Here is a 13,236-nt window from a genome sequence, read left to right as displayed (position 1 = left end):
TCATGCAGGCGCTCCGGGACAGATTCGAGGACACATTGAGCGCCAAGCGGGCGGAGGACGACATCCTACAATTCAGGCAGCGGGGCAAATCGGTATCGGAATATGCCCTGGAGTTCCGGAGGTTGGCCGAGAAGCTCGCGGACTGGCCGGAGTCCCTGAAGGTGAAGTATTTTAAGAGGGGACTCAACCCAGAGATCCTGGAACGGGCACTGGGGCGGGACGACCCGGCCACAGTGAAGGATTGGATCTGGCTGGCCGGAACGGCGGAATCGGCGTGGCGGCAGATCCAACAGAGCACAAGACGACGGGACCAGACGAGGGACCGGCCGAGGGAGAGGGCCCCCGAGGAGAGACGGAGCGGTCGACGGCAGTCCACCGGGAGGCGAGAGGCGACCAGAGCCCCGAATCTGTGTTTCCGATGCGGAGGCAGAGGCCACCGAGCGGCGCAGTGCCCGACGGAGCGGGAAGGCGCCCCACCACGGCCCGAAGTCAAAACCCCGCGTGCGAACGGGAAAAGGACCGGTGACCGACCGCGGAAGGGGGCAGTGGCGGCGGTGACCGAGAAAGGACGCGGGGGGTGGTCGACCCCAGAGACAGCATCCTCCGGAGAGGACTCGGAGCCGGCGGGAAACGAGGCGCGCTCGCACTGAACGGCGTCCCAGTGCGAGCAGGGGAGTCGAGGCGCGCGGACCCAATAGGAGACGAGGACTGCCCACCGTTCCGGGTGAGGATACACGTCCGGGGGTGAGATCCGGAGGGAGGCGCAGCTACGGGCGCTACTGGACTCGGGCTGCACCCACTGCTTGATGCACCCAGCGGTGGTCTCGGGGCTCGGGCTACAGCTGAGGCGCCTCCGGGAGCCCATTTCATTCAGCCAGTTAGATGGCACGCTGGCAGGGGGGGGACCAGCTCAGTATTACACCGAGCCGGTCCAGATGACGATCGGGAGTCACCGGGAAGAACTGAGGTTCGTGGTGGTCCCGGTGGCCGACTACGCGGTGGTACTCGGCTTGGCGTGGCTGCGGCGGCGGAACCCACGAGTCGACTGGACGGCGGAGGCAGTGCGGTTCGGGGTCGACAGACCGGCGAGGGGCGAGAGCAGAGGGGACCGAGCCGCGGAGACGGAGGCAGCCGCAACCACCGGCGGACAAGCGGAGGGTCCGGGACACCGGGAGACGGGACGAGAGCAGATGGGGCCCGAGACCCGGGCGGCGACAGCAACAGCAGCAGCAGCAGCAGCGCCGGGACCCCGGAGAACCGCCACGATCCCGAGGCGAGGGGAGGCAGCGGCGACTGGCGAGGCAACCGCAAAGCGAGGGGCCGGACCCGGGGAACCCCCGACGGGCGGCGGAATCCCGAGGCAGTATCGAGACCTGGCGGCAGCGTTCGGGGAGAAGGAGTCTGACCAGCTCCCACCACACCGGCCCAGTGATTGCGCCATCGAGCTAGAGCCAGGAGCGACCCTGCCTAAGCCAAAAATGTACTCCCTGTCGAGGAGGGAGATGGGAGCCCTGCGCGAGTTCATAGACAAGAACCTAGCACGGGGATTCATCCAACCCGCGAAGTCACCATTAGCGGCCCCGGTGTTATTCCGGGAGAAGAAGGACGGCTCGCTCCGTATGTGCGTAGACTACCGGGGGCTGAACGCAATCAGCACGGAGTACAAATACCCCCTCCCCCTGATGAAGGACTTGATGTCGCATCTGTCGAAGGGTTGGGTGTTCACAAAACTGGACTTGCGCGAAGCCTACTTCAGAGTTAGGATCCGCGCAAAAGATGAGTGGAAGACGGCGTTCAACACCCCGCTCGGAAGCTACCAGTTTTCCGTGATGCCGTTCGGATTAAAAGGGGCCCCGGGGGTATTTATGCAGCTAATTAATGAGGTGCTGCACGACCTACTCTACCGGGGCGTCCTGGTCTACCTGGACGACATCCTCATCTACACCGAGACCCTGGCGGAGCACGTGAGCCTGGTGCGCACGGTGCTCCAGAGACTGCTGAAGGCACAGCTGTACGCAAAGCTCTCAAAATGCGAGTTCCATCGAGAGCAACTAGACTACCTCGGCTACCGAATATCCAGCCGGGGAATTGAGATGGACCCGGCGAAAGTAAGGGATGTCCTGGGCTGGGAAGCGCCGCGAACCCGGAGGCAACTCCAAAGCTTCCTAGGGTTTGCGAACTTCTATCGTCAGTTCATCCCGAACTTCGCCCAAATCGCCCTTCCCCTAACCGACCTGCTAAAAACCAAGGGCACTGGGAAACCCCCAAGCCCAGCATGGCACTCGCGTGGACTGCAGAATGCCAGGGGGCGTTTGAGGAACTAAAACAGCGGTTCACCGCGGAGCCGATCCTGCGCCATCCCGACCCAGACCGGCGGTTTATAATCCAAGTGGATGCATCAGACGTGGCAACGGGAGCAGTCCTGCTCCAACCCAGCCCGGAGGGGGCCATCCACCCGTGCGCCTACGCCTCCCGCAAATTCACCGAGACGGAGAGGAGGTGGATGGTGTGGGAGAAAGAGGCGTACACGGTCAAGTGGGCGCTGGCCACGTGGAGGCATCTACTGGAGGGGGCAACTGAACCGTTCGAGGTGTGGACGGACCATAAGAACCTCGAGGCCCTGAAGACCCCGCGTAAGCTATCCCCCAAACAGGCACGGTGGTCCCAATACTTCGGGAGGTTCTGGTTCACACTGAAACACATCCCCGGGAAGCGCAACTTCTTAGCGGATGGACTGTCTCGCATGCCCCAACACGCCAGCCTACGGGAGGAGATCGTGGACTCCGTCATCCCCGCCAGCAGGCTGGCTGCAAAGGCGGTGACCCGAAGCCAGACCAAGGGGGAGCGACGGGACGCGGCGTCTGAAGTAAGGCAAGGGTTCGCGGAGGCAGCGGAGCGGGACGGTTGGCTCAAGCAGAACCGAGAGGCGCTAACCGGCCAAGAGGGGTTGTGGTGGCACGAAGGAAAGCTGTACGTGCCCGAGGGTTGCCGACGGGAGGTCATGGAGAGAGCCCACGACAGCCGGAGCGCGGGGCATTACGGCTTCGTAAAGACACTCCACTTAATCCGGCGGCAGTTTTGGTGGCCCACGCTCCGGAAGGACGTGGAGGCGTACTCAGGGGGTTGCCCGGTGTGCGCAACGGCGAAAGGAGCCAAAGGCAAACCTAGAGGCCTACTCCAGCCGGTAGCGGAACCCGACGGCCCTTGGCAAGAGGTCGCCATGGACTTCATAGTGGAGCTCCCGGAGAGTAAGGGGAAGACCGCCATTTGGGTGGTCACGGACTTATTCTCCAAACAAGCGCACTTTGTAGCGTGCCGGCGAGTCCCCACGGCCGAGGGGCTGGCGAAACTGTTCGTGCAACATGTCTACCGACTCCACGGCGCACCTCGACGTATCGTCAGCGATCGGGGCGGCAACTTCATCGCGCGGTTCTGGCGGGAGTTCCTGAAGCGGGTGGGGACGAAACAAGCCCTATCCTCCGCGGCGCACCCGCAGACGGACGGAGCCACGGAACGCCTGAACGGGGGGCTCGAACAGTACCTGCGCTGCTACGTGGGGCACCAACAGGACGATTGGGCGGAGCTACTACCATTCGCGGAGGTGGCATACAACAACGCCGTCCACAAGAGCACCGGGTTCTCTCCGTTCAAAGTAGCCACCGGGAGAGAATTCGTCCCCATGCCGGAGCTGCCTCAGCCGGAATCCCAGATCAACTCCCTGGACGCCTGGTTCGCCCAAATCGACGAGACCCGGCGAGCGGCGCACGCGGCATTGCAAAGAGCCAAAGCCGACTACAAGAAGCACGCGGACCGCAAGAGGCTCCCCGAGGAAAAGTGGAAAGTGGGGGACCAGGTGTATCTGTCAACCAAAAACCTAAAGACGCACCAGGCATCGAAAAAACTCAGCCCGAGGTTTGTGGGGCCGTTCCCCATTTCGGAGATCATCAATCCGGTGACCGTCAGGCTGACGCTCCCGAAAAGCCTCGGGAAGATCCACCCGGTGTTCCATTGCAGCCTGCTAAAGTTGCACCAGCCGGGGAACGCCTGGCACAAGGCGGAGGGAGTACCACCACCCATCATGGTCGGGGGGGAGCAGCATTTCGAAATCAACCGGATACTGGACGCCCGGAGGCACAAGGGGCAGACCCAGCTCCTAGTGCAATGGAAACATTTCCCCAAGTCCCACAGCGAATGGGTGAGTAAAGCCCACATAAGGGCGCCGGACCTAGTGCGGGACTTTTACAGTAAATACCCCGGGAAGCCGAAATAGGACCGAGGGGGGGAGTTGTCGTCAGGGGGGCGGCATGTCAGGTTCGGTCAGCACGAGGTTTCAGGGAAGCACGGGGCTGCAGGGAAGCTCGCAACCAGACCACGCGGAATCCACCGGCGGTAGCTAGCGGGGAAAAGAGGAACCGAAAGCGCCGCTAATTAACGAGCCACCTGCGGCCAGCTAAACAGGAAAACCGCAGCGGAAGCTTTTAATTACGAACTGATAACGGCGCGAGCAAGCAAGGAACGGGGCCGCAGGGCAGCGAAACAAGATCGCAACGCAGCACAGAACCCGCGGGTCTGCACGTAGCAGGGAGGGGCCAACCCAGCCGGAGGGGGACTGGCAATCAAGGACAATGGACTCTGACCGACCCTGCCATCATGAACGATCAGGGGGGACATTGGGGGGCCTAATTGCCCACAGCCGCAACGCGATCACGAGGCGGGAAAAAGCGCGGGAAGGGGGGAATATAACAAGTGATGCAATTGTACCAAGCCAGTCCTGGCTTTGCTTGTGACTACTACGTTACGCATGAGTAAACCTTCTTTGTGAACCACACGTGTCACGAGAGTTTCTCTGTCGAACGGGGCAAATCTCACAGCAGAAACAAATCAATCCAACTCCCAACGAATGCAATACAATGGAAAACAACAACAGTTGGGTGATGCAGGTTCTGACAAAAAGAGGCCTAAAGGCTGGGCTGAGGGCAAATCATCCTGGAGAAATGTGGTCGCTAACCAACTTGATGGTACCTCGTCCATCAATAAATCAACACAAAGGTCAAGGAACATGGAGATCTTGCTCTCATTAGCCATTTCTTCATGTCTCACGGGGTGTCCTGGCAAGAATTAAAGAGGTTAACTAAATCATTTATGGGATACTTATGTTCTTCAACAACCTGGAGATAGAAAGGAAAGAACTAGAACTTTCTGTGGCTGATTAACAGGTCATGATAAAAAAAAAAAACGCCTTCAAACTATTTTCCGGTATCAGTTTAGTAGAACTGCAATCCTGGGTTCACAGTCTCTTCGCTCCCACCCACCCAAAGAAAGATCATTTATATACTACTAAAACTCTCATTGGGTTTATCTGTCTGTCTGTTTGTACCCTCAAATTAGCCCAAACGGTGCATTATACTGCAGCCATTTTTGAATCAAGGTAGCTAAAATCTGCTAACTTAAAGAATGGATAAAGAATCCAGGACCCATTACTCCTGTGGAATTGAAATTTCCATGAGGTTCACACCAGATTTATTCGCAAAGTTGTGGCCATTGCAGCATCCCCACCGTCACATGATTGTGATTTCTGCCGCTCCTTGCCAGCTTCTCACAAGCAAAGTCAGTGGGGAAGCCGGCAGGAAGTCGGAAGTCACTCCTGCTCCCTCTGCTTTTTTGCCCGCCCGTGGTCATTCTGTTTATCTATTTAGGTAAGTAAATATTGACTAATTATTGAAGTTCGTTTGCCACTACAATTATTTTTCTATTTATGATATATACTCTTCTTAGATGATCATGGGACCATCCAGCACTGGGGTAAAAAAAAAAATACAGGCAGCCTAAAATTTAATGTTCATTCTGGTCACAGGGTTGTCTAGTTCCCTATACATTTGTGCATTTTAGACCTTACATTTAGCTGGGGAGGAAAAACCCCTTAGCTGGACTCAGTGACCTAAATGGCCCCTCCCAATTCTACAACATCATGATTCTATGAGTTTGGGTATTACTGAAGAATTGGGAAGCAAAAATTCATGCAGCCAACTACAAATCATGGAGATATATTTTAATAACTTCTAAATTCCTGTCCTCCTGTCCCAGATTAGAGGTGAATTGGAGAAGGTGTAAAAACAGAAGACAATTCTTGACAATTGGCATACGTTGTGACCCTAGATGGACTAGAATGCTCCAGAAGAGTAACAAAATAATTCTGTATTATTGATTTGCTTCCAAGTTTAAACATCCTAAAATTCAGCTGGAATTCTCCGTTGCAAGGATATAGTAACGAGATGGCATTGATCACCCTTGCAGATGATCTCTGACAGGATCAGGATGGGGGTGGTCATAATGTTTTTCTCCCCCAAGTTGCCTCATCTCCCAGGCCATTTTCTGTGAACTGTGAGGTTAAAGACAGCAATGGTTGGATCAGCCCCTTGGCCCAGCAGGTCTAGCTGTCCGTGTCCCATGGTGGGCACTGGGGAGATTCCAAGCTAGGACAGGAGGGCGAGAGGCCCCTTCCACCCTCATCTCCCAGAAGCCAGTATCAAGGGGCCCCTGCCTTAACTAAGTTAGGGTTTCCCTTTTTGGGTATTAAGGAGGAGAAAACCTTTGCTACTGGTTTAGAAGTGTTCTTCAAGAAAGCTTTAGCAACCCAGAAAGTTCAGTCTGTCTTTCTCCTCTACAAGTTCCCCTCTTCCATTTCCTTGCCTGGAGAAAAGCTGTAACAACCTATCTTGGAGAAGGGAGTAGAATTGTCAGCAGTGGGGAGGATTTCCTGGGGACCAGCAGCCTCCTGGTGAGAACTGGTAAAGTTGGTACCCTCAGTTGCCTCCAAATTCACTACCCTTCTAAACAACTGCTGCTAATAAGTGTATACTTATCCTAGGACACTAATAGTAATCTTAGGATTACTGTTTTAGGACTCCAGGAATCCTAAAAAGACAGGCAAAACATTACTTTCCATTTCCTGAAAATGAGATCCAGAAGATCTGAAGGACGCTTTCCCGGATCTTTTTTGTCCTTGCACCATAGATGATGGGATTCATCATGGGTGGAACCAGGATATAGAGGTTGGCAACGATGATGTGGACACTGGGAGCAATCCTGTGGCCAAATCGGTGAGTAAGAAAGGAGAAAAATGCTGGAGTGTACAATATCGAGATCACACAGAAGTGAGACCCACAAGTGCCAAGAGATTTGATACGTGCCTCCTTGGAGGGAAGCCTGAACACTGCCTGGAGAATCAAGATGTAGGATGTCATGATGAAGATTAAATCCAGGCCACCTGTTAGAAAGGCCACAATCAAGCTGAAAACGTTGGCAAGCCGAGTGTCAGCACATGCCAGTTTCACTAGGGACATGAACTCACAGTAGGTGTGAGCGATGGTATTGCCCCTGCAAAATGGGAGCCACTTGAGGAGAAAGGGATGGGGGCAGAGGAGGACAGTCACTCGGATCAAAACTGCCAAGCCACCTTAGCGATGACACGGGTGGTCAAGATGGCAGAGTGCCTCAGTGGGTTGCATATTGCCACATAGCGATCAAAGGCCATGGCGGCAAAGAATCCAGATTCCATGATGGAAACGGAATGGATCAAGAACATTTGGGCTAAACAGGCATCAGGATGGATGCTCCTATCCTGAAACCAGAAAATGCTGAGCATTTTGGGTACAGTGGAGGTGGAGACAATGAGATCTGCAACAGCCACCATGCAGAGGAACAAGTACATGGGCTCATGGAGGCTTGGCTCACTCTTGATAACCCCCAGAAGAAAGCAGTTCCCCAAAAGGGCGATTACATAGATGGAGCAGAAGGGGATGGAGATCCAGATATGAAAATCTTGCAGGCCTGGGATCCCAAGAAGAATAAAGGAGGAAGGGTGGAGCGTGGTCCAATTTGGGGATGACATGCTCCGATCGGTGGTGGGACCATTCAACTCTACCACATGACAGCTCTCAGATCCTGAAAGGAAACAGAAGGATTTCCACACATTGTTCATCCATCAAGAAGAGGCCAAGCATGGACCGATCCTGTTGGTGCCACCCAGTCCTTCACCACTGACAAAAGAATAGGAGGGCATGATCCTTCATCAGACAGTGGATCTTTATCCTGAGAGAGACTCGTTGCCCGTGGTTGGGAGGGTCTCATTACATCTCTGCTCCTTCCCACTCACCTACGTAGGGAAGAGTTCTAGGAGAACCTCATGCAGCTGCCAGAGGGACTGTAGACCAGAGACGGTCGTGCGAGAAGACTCCCCTTTCTCATGAACTCACCCCAAGACTGGTAAACAAGGTCCCTCTCAACTCCCCCCTCCCATTATGAGCCTGAGGATCATGCACTACAAAGACAATTGTGATGCCCTCCCCTGCCCTCCCCAACCCTTTACCTGCTCCTGTGTCAGGAAGAAACCTCCTTGTGCTTCCAGCCCAACCAGCTGCATGGAGAGAAAAGGAGAAGCAGCTTCTAGGTCCATGAGGTATATAAGTCCTGCTCCGAGGGAAGACCACATCCCAGCACAGTTGCACCACCTGCTCAGAGTGAAAAACAGATCCCAACGGAATTGCACCACCTGCTGAGATTGGCCACGTATAACCTCACAGAGAGAAAGAATCAGCCTACAACTGCATCACATAGCCAGGATCCTTGGCAAGGAGGGGGCTTCTTGGGGCCCTTTTCTCAGGAAGGAGGAGGCCAAGAGAGTCTTCCCAGGAGCTAAGAACTGAGCATCATCAGAAGCGCCCTGAAGCGGACTGCAGCCACGGGTCCTTTAATCCAGAGTTCTCGGTCTCACAGGGACTGCCCCATGCATTTGGGATGGGGAGGGGGTTGATTGCCATCCTCCATGGATGGCCCCTAATTTCATCCCTCAGATTAGTTCCTTCTGGGGACGGTGCTTTTGTGTAAGGAAAACATTACCAGACAAAACACTTCGGCTGGTTGTATAAGGGGTGCAGGAAGAGGCCAGGGATTCAATGAGTGTAACTTACCAAGATTTTGGGGTGCTCTTGAATGGCTTTTTCCAATTTAAAAAGCGCCATTTCTGAGGTGGACTTGTCCCTTTTGATCTGAAGGATTGTGGTCATGTGCCTTTTTCTATTCATGCAGCTCCCTTACTGTAGGGATGTCACTGGTCACCTCAGTGTGAGCTCATGGCCCTGGGTGCAGATGCTCTCCTCTGCAGCTTGACTGGGTCTTTTCTAATGAGAAGTCTGGATTTCCTCTTCTCCACTGTATCCTGCATCATGAGCCTCTGGACACCATTCTAGCTTCCTTCCAAAGAGGCATGAATCGAATTGCTCAGCCCCTGTGGCTCCCCTATGTCTGATGTTGAGATTGTATAATCCAGCATTTGTTTCTTTTCTCACCCACCACTTTGGCATGGGGCTGCTTGCAGGGTCCACATTACCATTGCCAACATCTGTGTCCTAAATTCACCCATGAAGAACCCCGAGGGAGGACTAAAAAGTCATCTACTGAGGGAGGAGTAAAAAGATCCCAGGAAAGATCCTTTAAACCTTCTTCAGGGAATGGAAGAAATATATCTTCACACTTTCTTTCTTGAGCCAGGCTTCACTTGGACTTCCGTTGTAGGAAGTTCTACCACCCCATCTCAGACTTAAAGATGAATCAGAAGGGGCTGATACTGGCCCAGTTTTGACCCCATCCTACTTCTGGGCCCGAAATCTAAAGGCATCATGTGAACCCCTGAGTCATTCGAACCTGCCTGACCCTCAGGAAGGCTTCCAGGGCAGTTTTCTCCAAACAGTAGTAGAACCCCTAGGATGGGGTGGAATACAAAGTTCCTCAGGTGCAGGAGGCCCCCTGCTTTGCCTGCAGAAGGATCCAGTTTAGCCCCCAGCCCTTCCCATTCCAAGATATCTGGAGTGGCAGGTTCTGTAAATGCCACTTGGAGAGTTGTGGCTTACAGCTAAGGGAGGGGAGCCTCAGGAAATGGGCCGGTGCCTGCAAGAGAAAAGGCTGGCGTTGTCTGCTTTGGTGCAGCTTGATCCCTGAAGTAGACGAGATTCCTTCTCCTCCATCTCCTTTGATGTGGAAAAAGGTGCTGCAGGAAACAGAGTGGTGGACCTAGCCATCTACTGCCTGGGGCTCTCCCGTGCCTACACACATGCAGGCACCATGTTGGAAGCAGCATCAGATCCCTGTGGCGCTCCTGTCCTGGCTTACTTAACAAAAGAACAATATGTCTGCAGCAACAACCTAGAAAGTTTGAGGCTGGAACAAATACTAAATCTATGACCAAAAGATTTCTTAATTCCCTGCAATAGGCTACATTATAATCGAACGTACGCTGTGCAGTGAAGAACGTACAAAGGTCCTTGGATCAGCTAGACAAGGCAACGTTATTAAGAGGTTTAAATGCCCCCCTCCCCCCTCAAGAATATCTGAGGCAAGATTGTTCTTGGTGCCAACTTGCCTGGAGGGGGGTTGTTTCTCTGGTTTCCACCACTAGTGCACTTCTACCCACACCTGCACACCATGGCAGTCGCTGGAGAAGAGTTGAGGGAAGGGAAGGGAACCAAATCCAGATGCAGAATTAGGTTTTGTGTGATTTTGTGTGTATGCCTTCAAGGCAGTGTTTTGACTCCTGGCAGCCACCTGGACAAGTCCCTGCCGTTTTCTTGGCAAGGTTTTTTGGAAGCGGTTAGACCTGGCCTTCTTCTTCCTAGGGCTGAGGGAGAGGGACTGGCCCAAGGTCACCCAGCTGGCATTATGTCTAAGAAGGGACTAGAACTTACAGTCTCCCGGTTTCTCGCCTGGTGCCTTAACCGCTACACCAAACTGGCACTCTCAGTTTTCATTACGTGCCATACTAATGTTTTCAGCTCCTAGCAACCACATAGATAAATTCTCTCCATGAGGATCTATCCCTAAACTGTTCTCCTTCATGTAGTGTGTAGGATACGAAGTAGAATAATTTGAGCCTGGTCATTTGTGCCTCGAGGGAGAACTCTGAGTTGATTTGTTCAGTGATCCATCAGTGTTTTCTTGGCTGCCCGTGGTCTTCTCAGGAGTCTTCTCCAACCCCAAAGTTCAAAGGCGTCAATACTCTTCCTATCCTGCTTCTTTAAAGTCCAACTTTTGCGTCCATGGAGTGTCACAGGGGATCTGTTCAATATACAGTATGGCGACAGACCAAGTGCACACGAATTAAGACAAGAGCAAAAGCAAAAGATGCATAAAACAAATGCGCATTAAAATCCCCTTCATCCCTGAGCTAAGCACACTTGGGAGAACAATCGAGTCCAGAAGCTTCAGATTGTCATGGCTGTAATTAGAAAATCCGGCTGCGGTTCTAGAGATTCCCCGATCCCGGTTATTCAGTAGGTAGCACACAATTGCCATGAGAGAGCCGTCTGGATGGTTTACAGTAAGAGGGGATATTGCCTCTGCCCTCCAAGGGCGGTAAATAAGGGCCGTTCAGAGGTCCGTGCCCTGCTGTTTCAATTTCAGAGTCAGAGCAGATACATAAAGGTTCTTGATAAGGAATAGAATGAAATCTGCCCACAGTACCACTGAGGGGGGAGCATCCAGATGTGCGAATGGGAAGGCACTCCGACGAGATTCAACTAGCCAATGACATAAATATTAAGGAGTAATGAAGGGAAGCGTCTGAGCTCATTGAAGTGGAGATGGGAGGTGTTGGTTCTATCTCCTTGAAAGCCCAGATGTAAAAGTCTTTGCTAATATGGCTAGCTTCACTTCTCCCTGCCTTCCAAACATGTTATTCCCAATCTGTGTGAGGTGCCAGAAGCCCTTCTGTAAATATTGTAGACCGTGGTCCAAGAATCCAAAGTTTTCTTGACGACACCATCCTTTCGTCCAGGGGTCACTTCCAGAACTCTCCATTCCCTTCCCAGGCCACGACCTTCAGTTGCCAGCATGGATGAACAGACCACCGAAGTTCCAAACCCCTTTGCCTTCCTGCTTAGCTCCTCATAGTCCCTTGCTATTCTTCCCAGGCTCCTTCTGGCAGTCTCATTTCTTCCAGCATGAAACAGAAGGAAGGGATTGTGGTCAGTAGGTTTGATTAGTTGGGTCAGCGGTAGCCTTGGCTTGGTAACCCGGAGAAAAGGGAAAACTAGAACTATTCATTCAAAGCTGAGTCCTGGGGCAGGGGGATCTCCTCTTCAGCCCCCTGCAGACTGTAGACAAGGGGGGAATCAGTCTAGCTGCCTGCCTGATAAGACTCCTTCGCCTGCCGCCCTCGACCTCCTGGAAATCAGACCAGGGGCTCAGAAAGGGATCTGGCAGGCCTTTGTTTGTAACAACCCCACCCCCACTGCAGCTGAGTTCTCACAACATGCCAAGAGCACTGTGTGTTGTGTGCAGTGTACTAGCTAAACCCACGTCAGCCCAGTGTGCCATATTGTGCAGACCCGGTCTTCAGTCCAAATTTGCAAAGCAAATTCTTTTTTTTCAGATCATACAAGAACAGGGGGGGGGGGGAATGGAGGAATTTCTCTGCCTGATTCTGACTTAGGTCTTTCCTGTACTTGTAGAACTCTGTCCTGCTTCTTCAGGGCTTCTACCAACCCGTTGAGTGATGGCTCCAGCAGGAGACAGAGGATGGGTGAAGCAACCTGGAGTACATGGGTTCAAGATGAATTGAACCATGGATTTATGAGGCTAGAGTACAGCACGGAGCCAAGATGATGGCCCAGGAGCAAAGAAAGCAACCTTGCAGCTAAAGAGAATTCAACCACATTCTGGAGCAACTAACAGGAATCACAGTCTGGCCAGGAGAATCCTTCCATAGCACCACCGTCCTTAAAGGAATAGCTCTCTTTCCCACAGTCTTGAGAGGACTTAGACAGGTGGTGGAGCCTGAGGAGAAATGGGGGCCCTCAAGGGGGATACTCCACCTCGTTAGGTAACCCTGTCTCCTGGGTTACCATTTGATCATTAAGTCAACCCACTGGAGTGGGAGTCAGAGCCATATTTCTGGATTTTATGGAAGAAGCTGCAGGTTCCAGGTGGAGGAACCACTGGCAGTTGGCCCAGGGGCTGATGATCCTCCTCCTCCTCCTCCTCCTCCTCCTCCTCCTCCTCCTTACTGCTGGCATTGGTTTCCAAGGGTCCTGGGTCACAAGAAGCTGTGGCAAAGGCAGCCTCATAAATACACAACCAAGAGGCATGAGGAGTGCCATGGAATTTCTTTTTGGGACTCAGTCTGGAGGATTTCCTAAGGTCCTTTTCTGGTGGGTTTATTTTTTTATAGCCTCTAAAAACACT

At 53.1% G+C, this 13,236-nt stretch overlaps 1 pseudogene; it reads right to left on the bottom strand.

Annotated features, from left to right (window-relative positions):
* Positions 1–6,935: 6,935 nt before the first annotated feature.
* LOC148216015 (olfactory receptor 52K2-like) lies at positions 6,936–7,891 on the bottom strand (annotated as a pseudogene).
* Between the last annotated feature and the right edge of the window lie 5,345 nt (positions 7,892–13,236).

This window comes from Python bivittatus, unplaced genomic scaffold (genome assembly GCF_059951505.1).
Source record: "Python bivittatus isolate LINGU-HERP-01145 unplaced genomic scaffold, Pbiv_v1 ctg000340_np1212, whole genome shotgun sequence".
Classification (NCBI taxonomy): domain Eukaryota; kingdom Metazoa; phylum Chordata; class Lepidosauria; order Squamata; family Pythonidae; genus Python; species Python bivittatus.
This window is presented reverse-complemented; position numbering and strand designations above follow the sequence as displayed.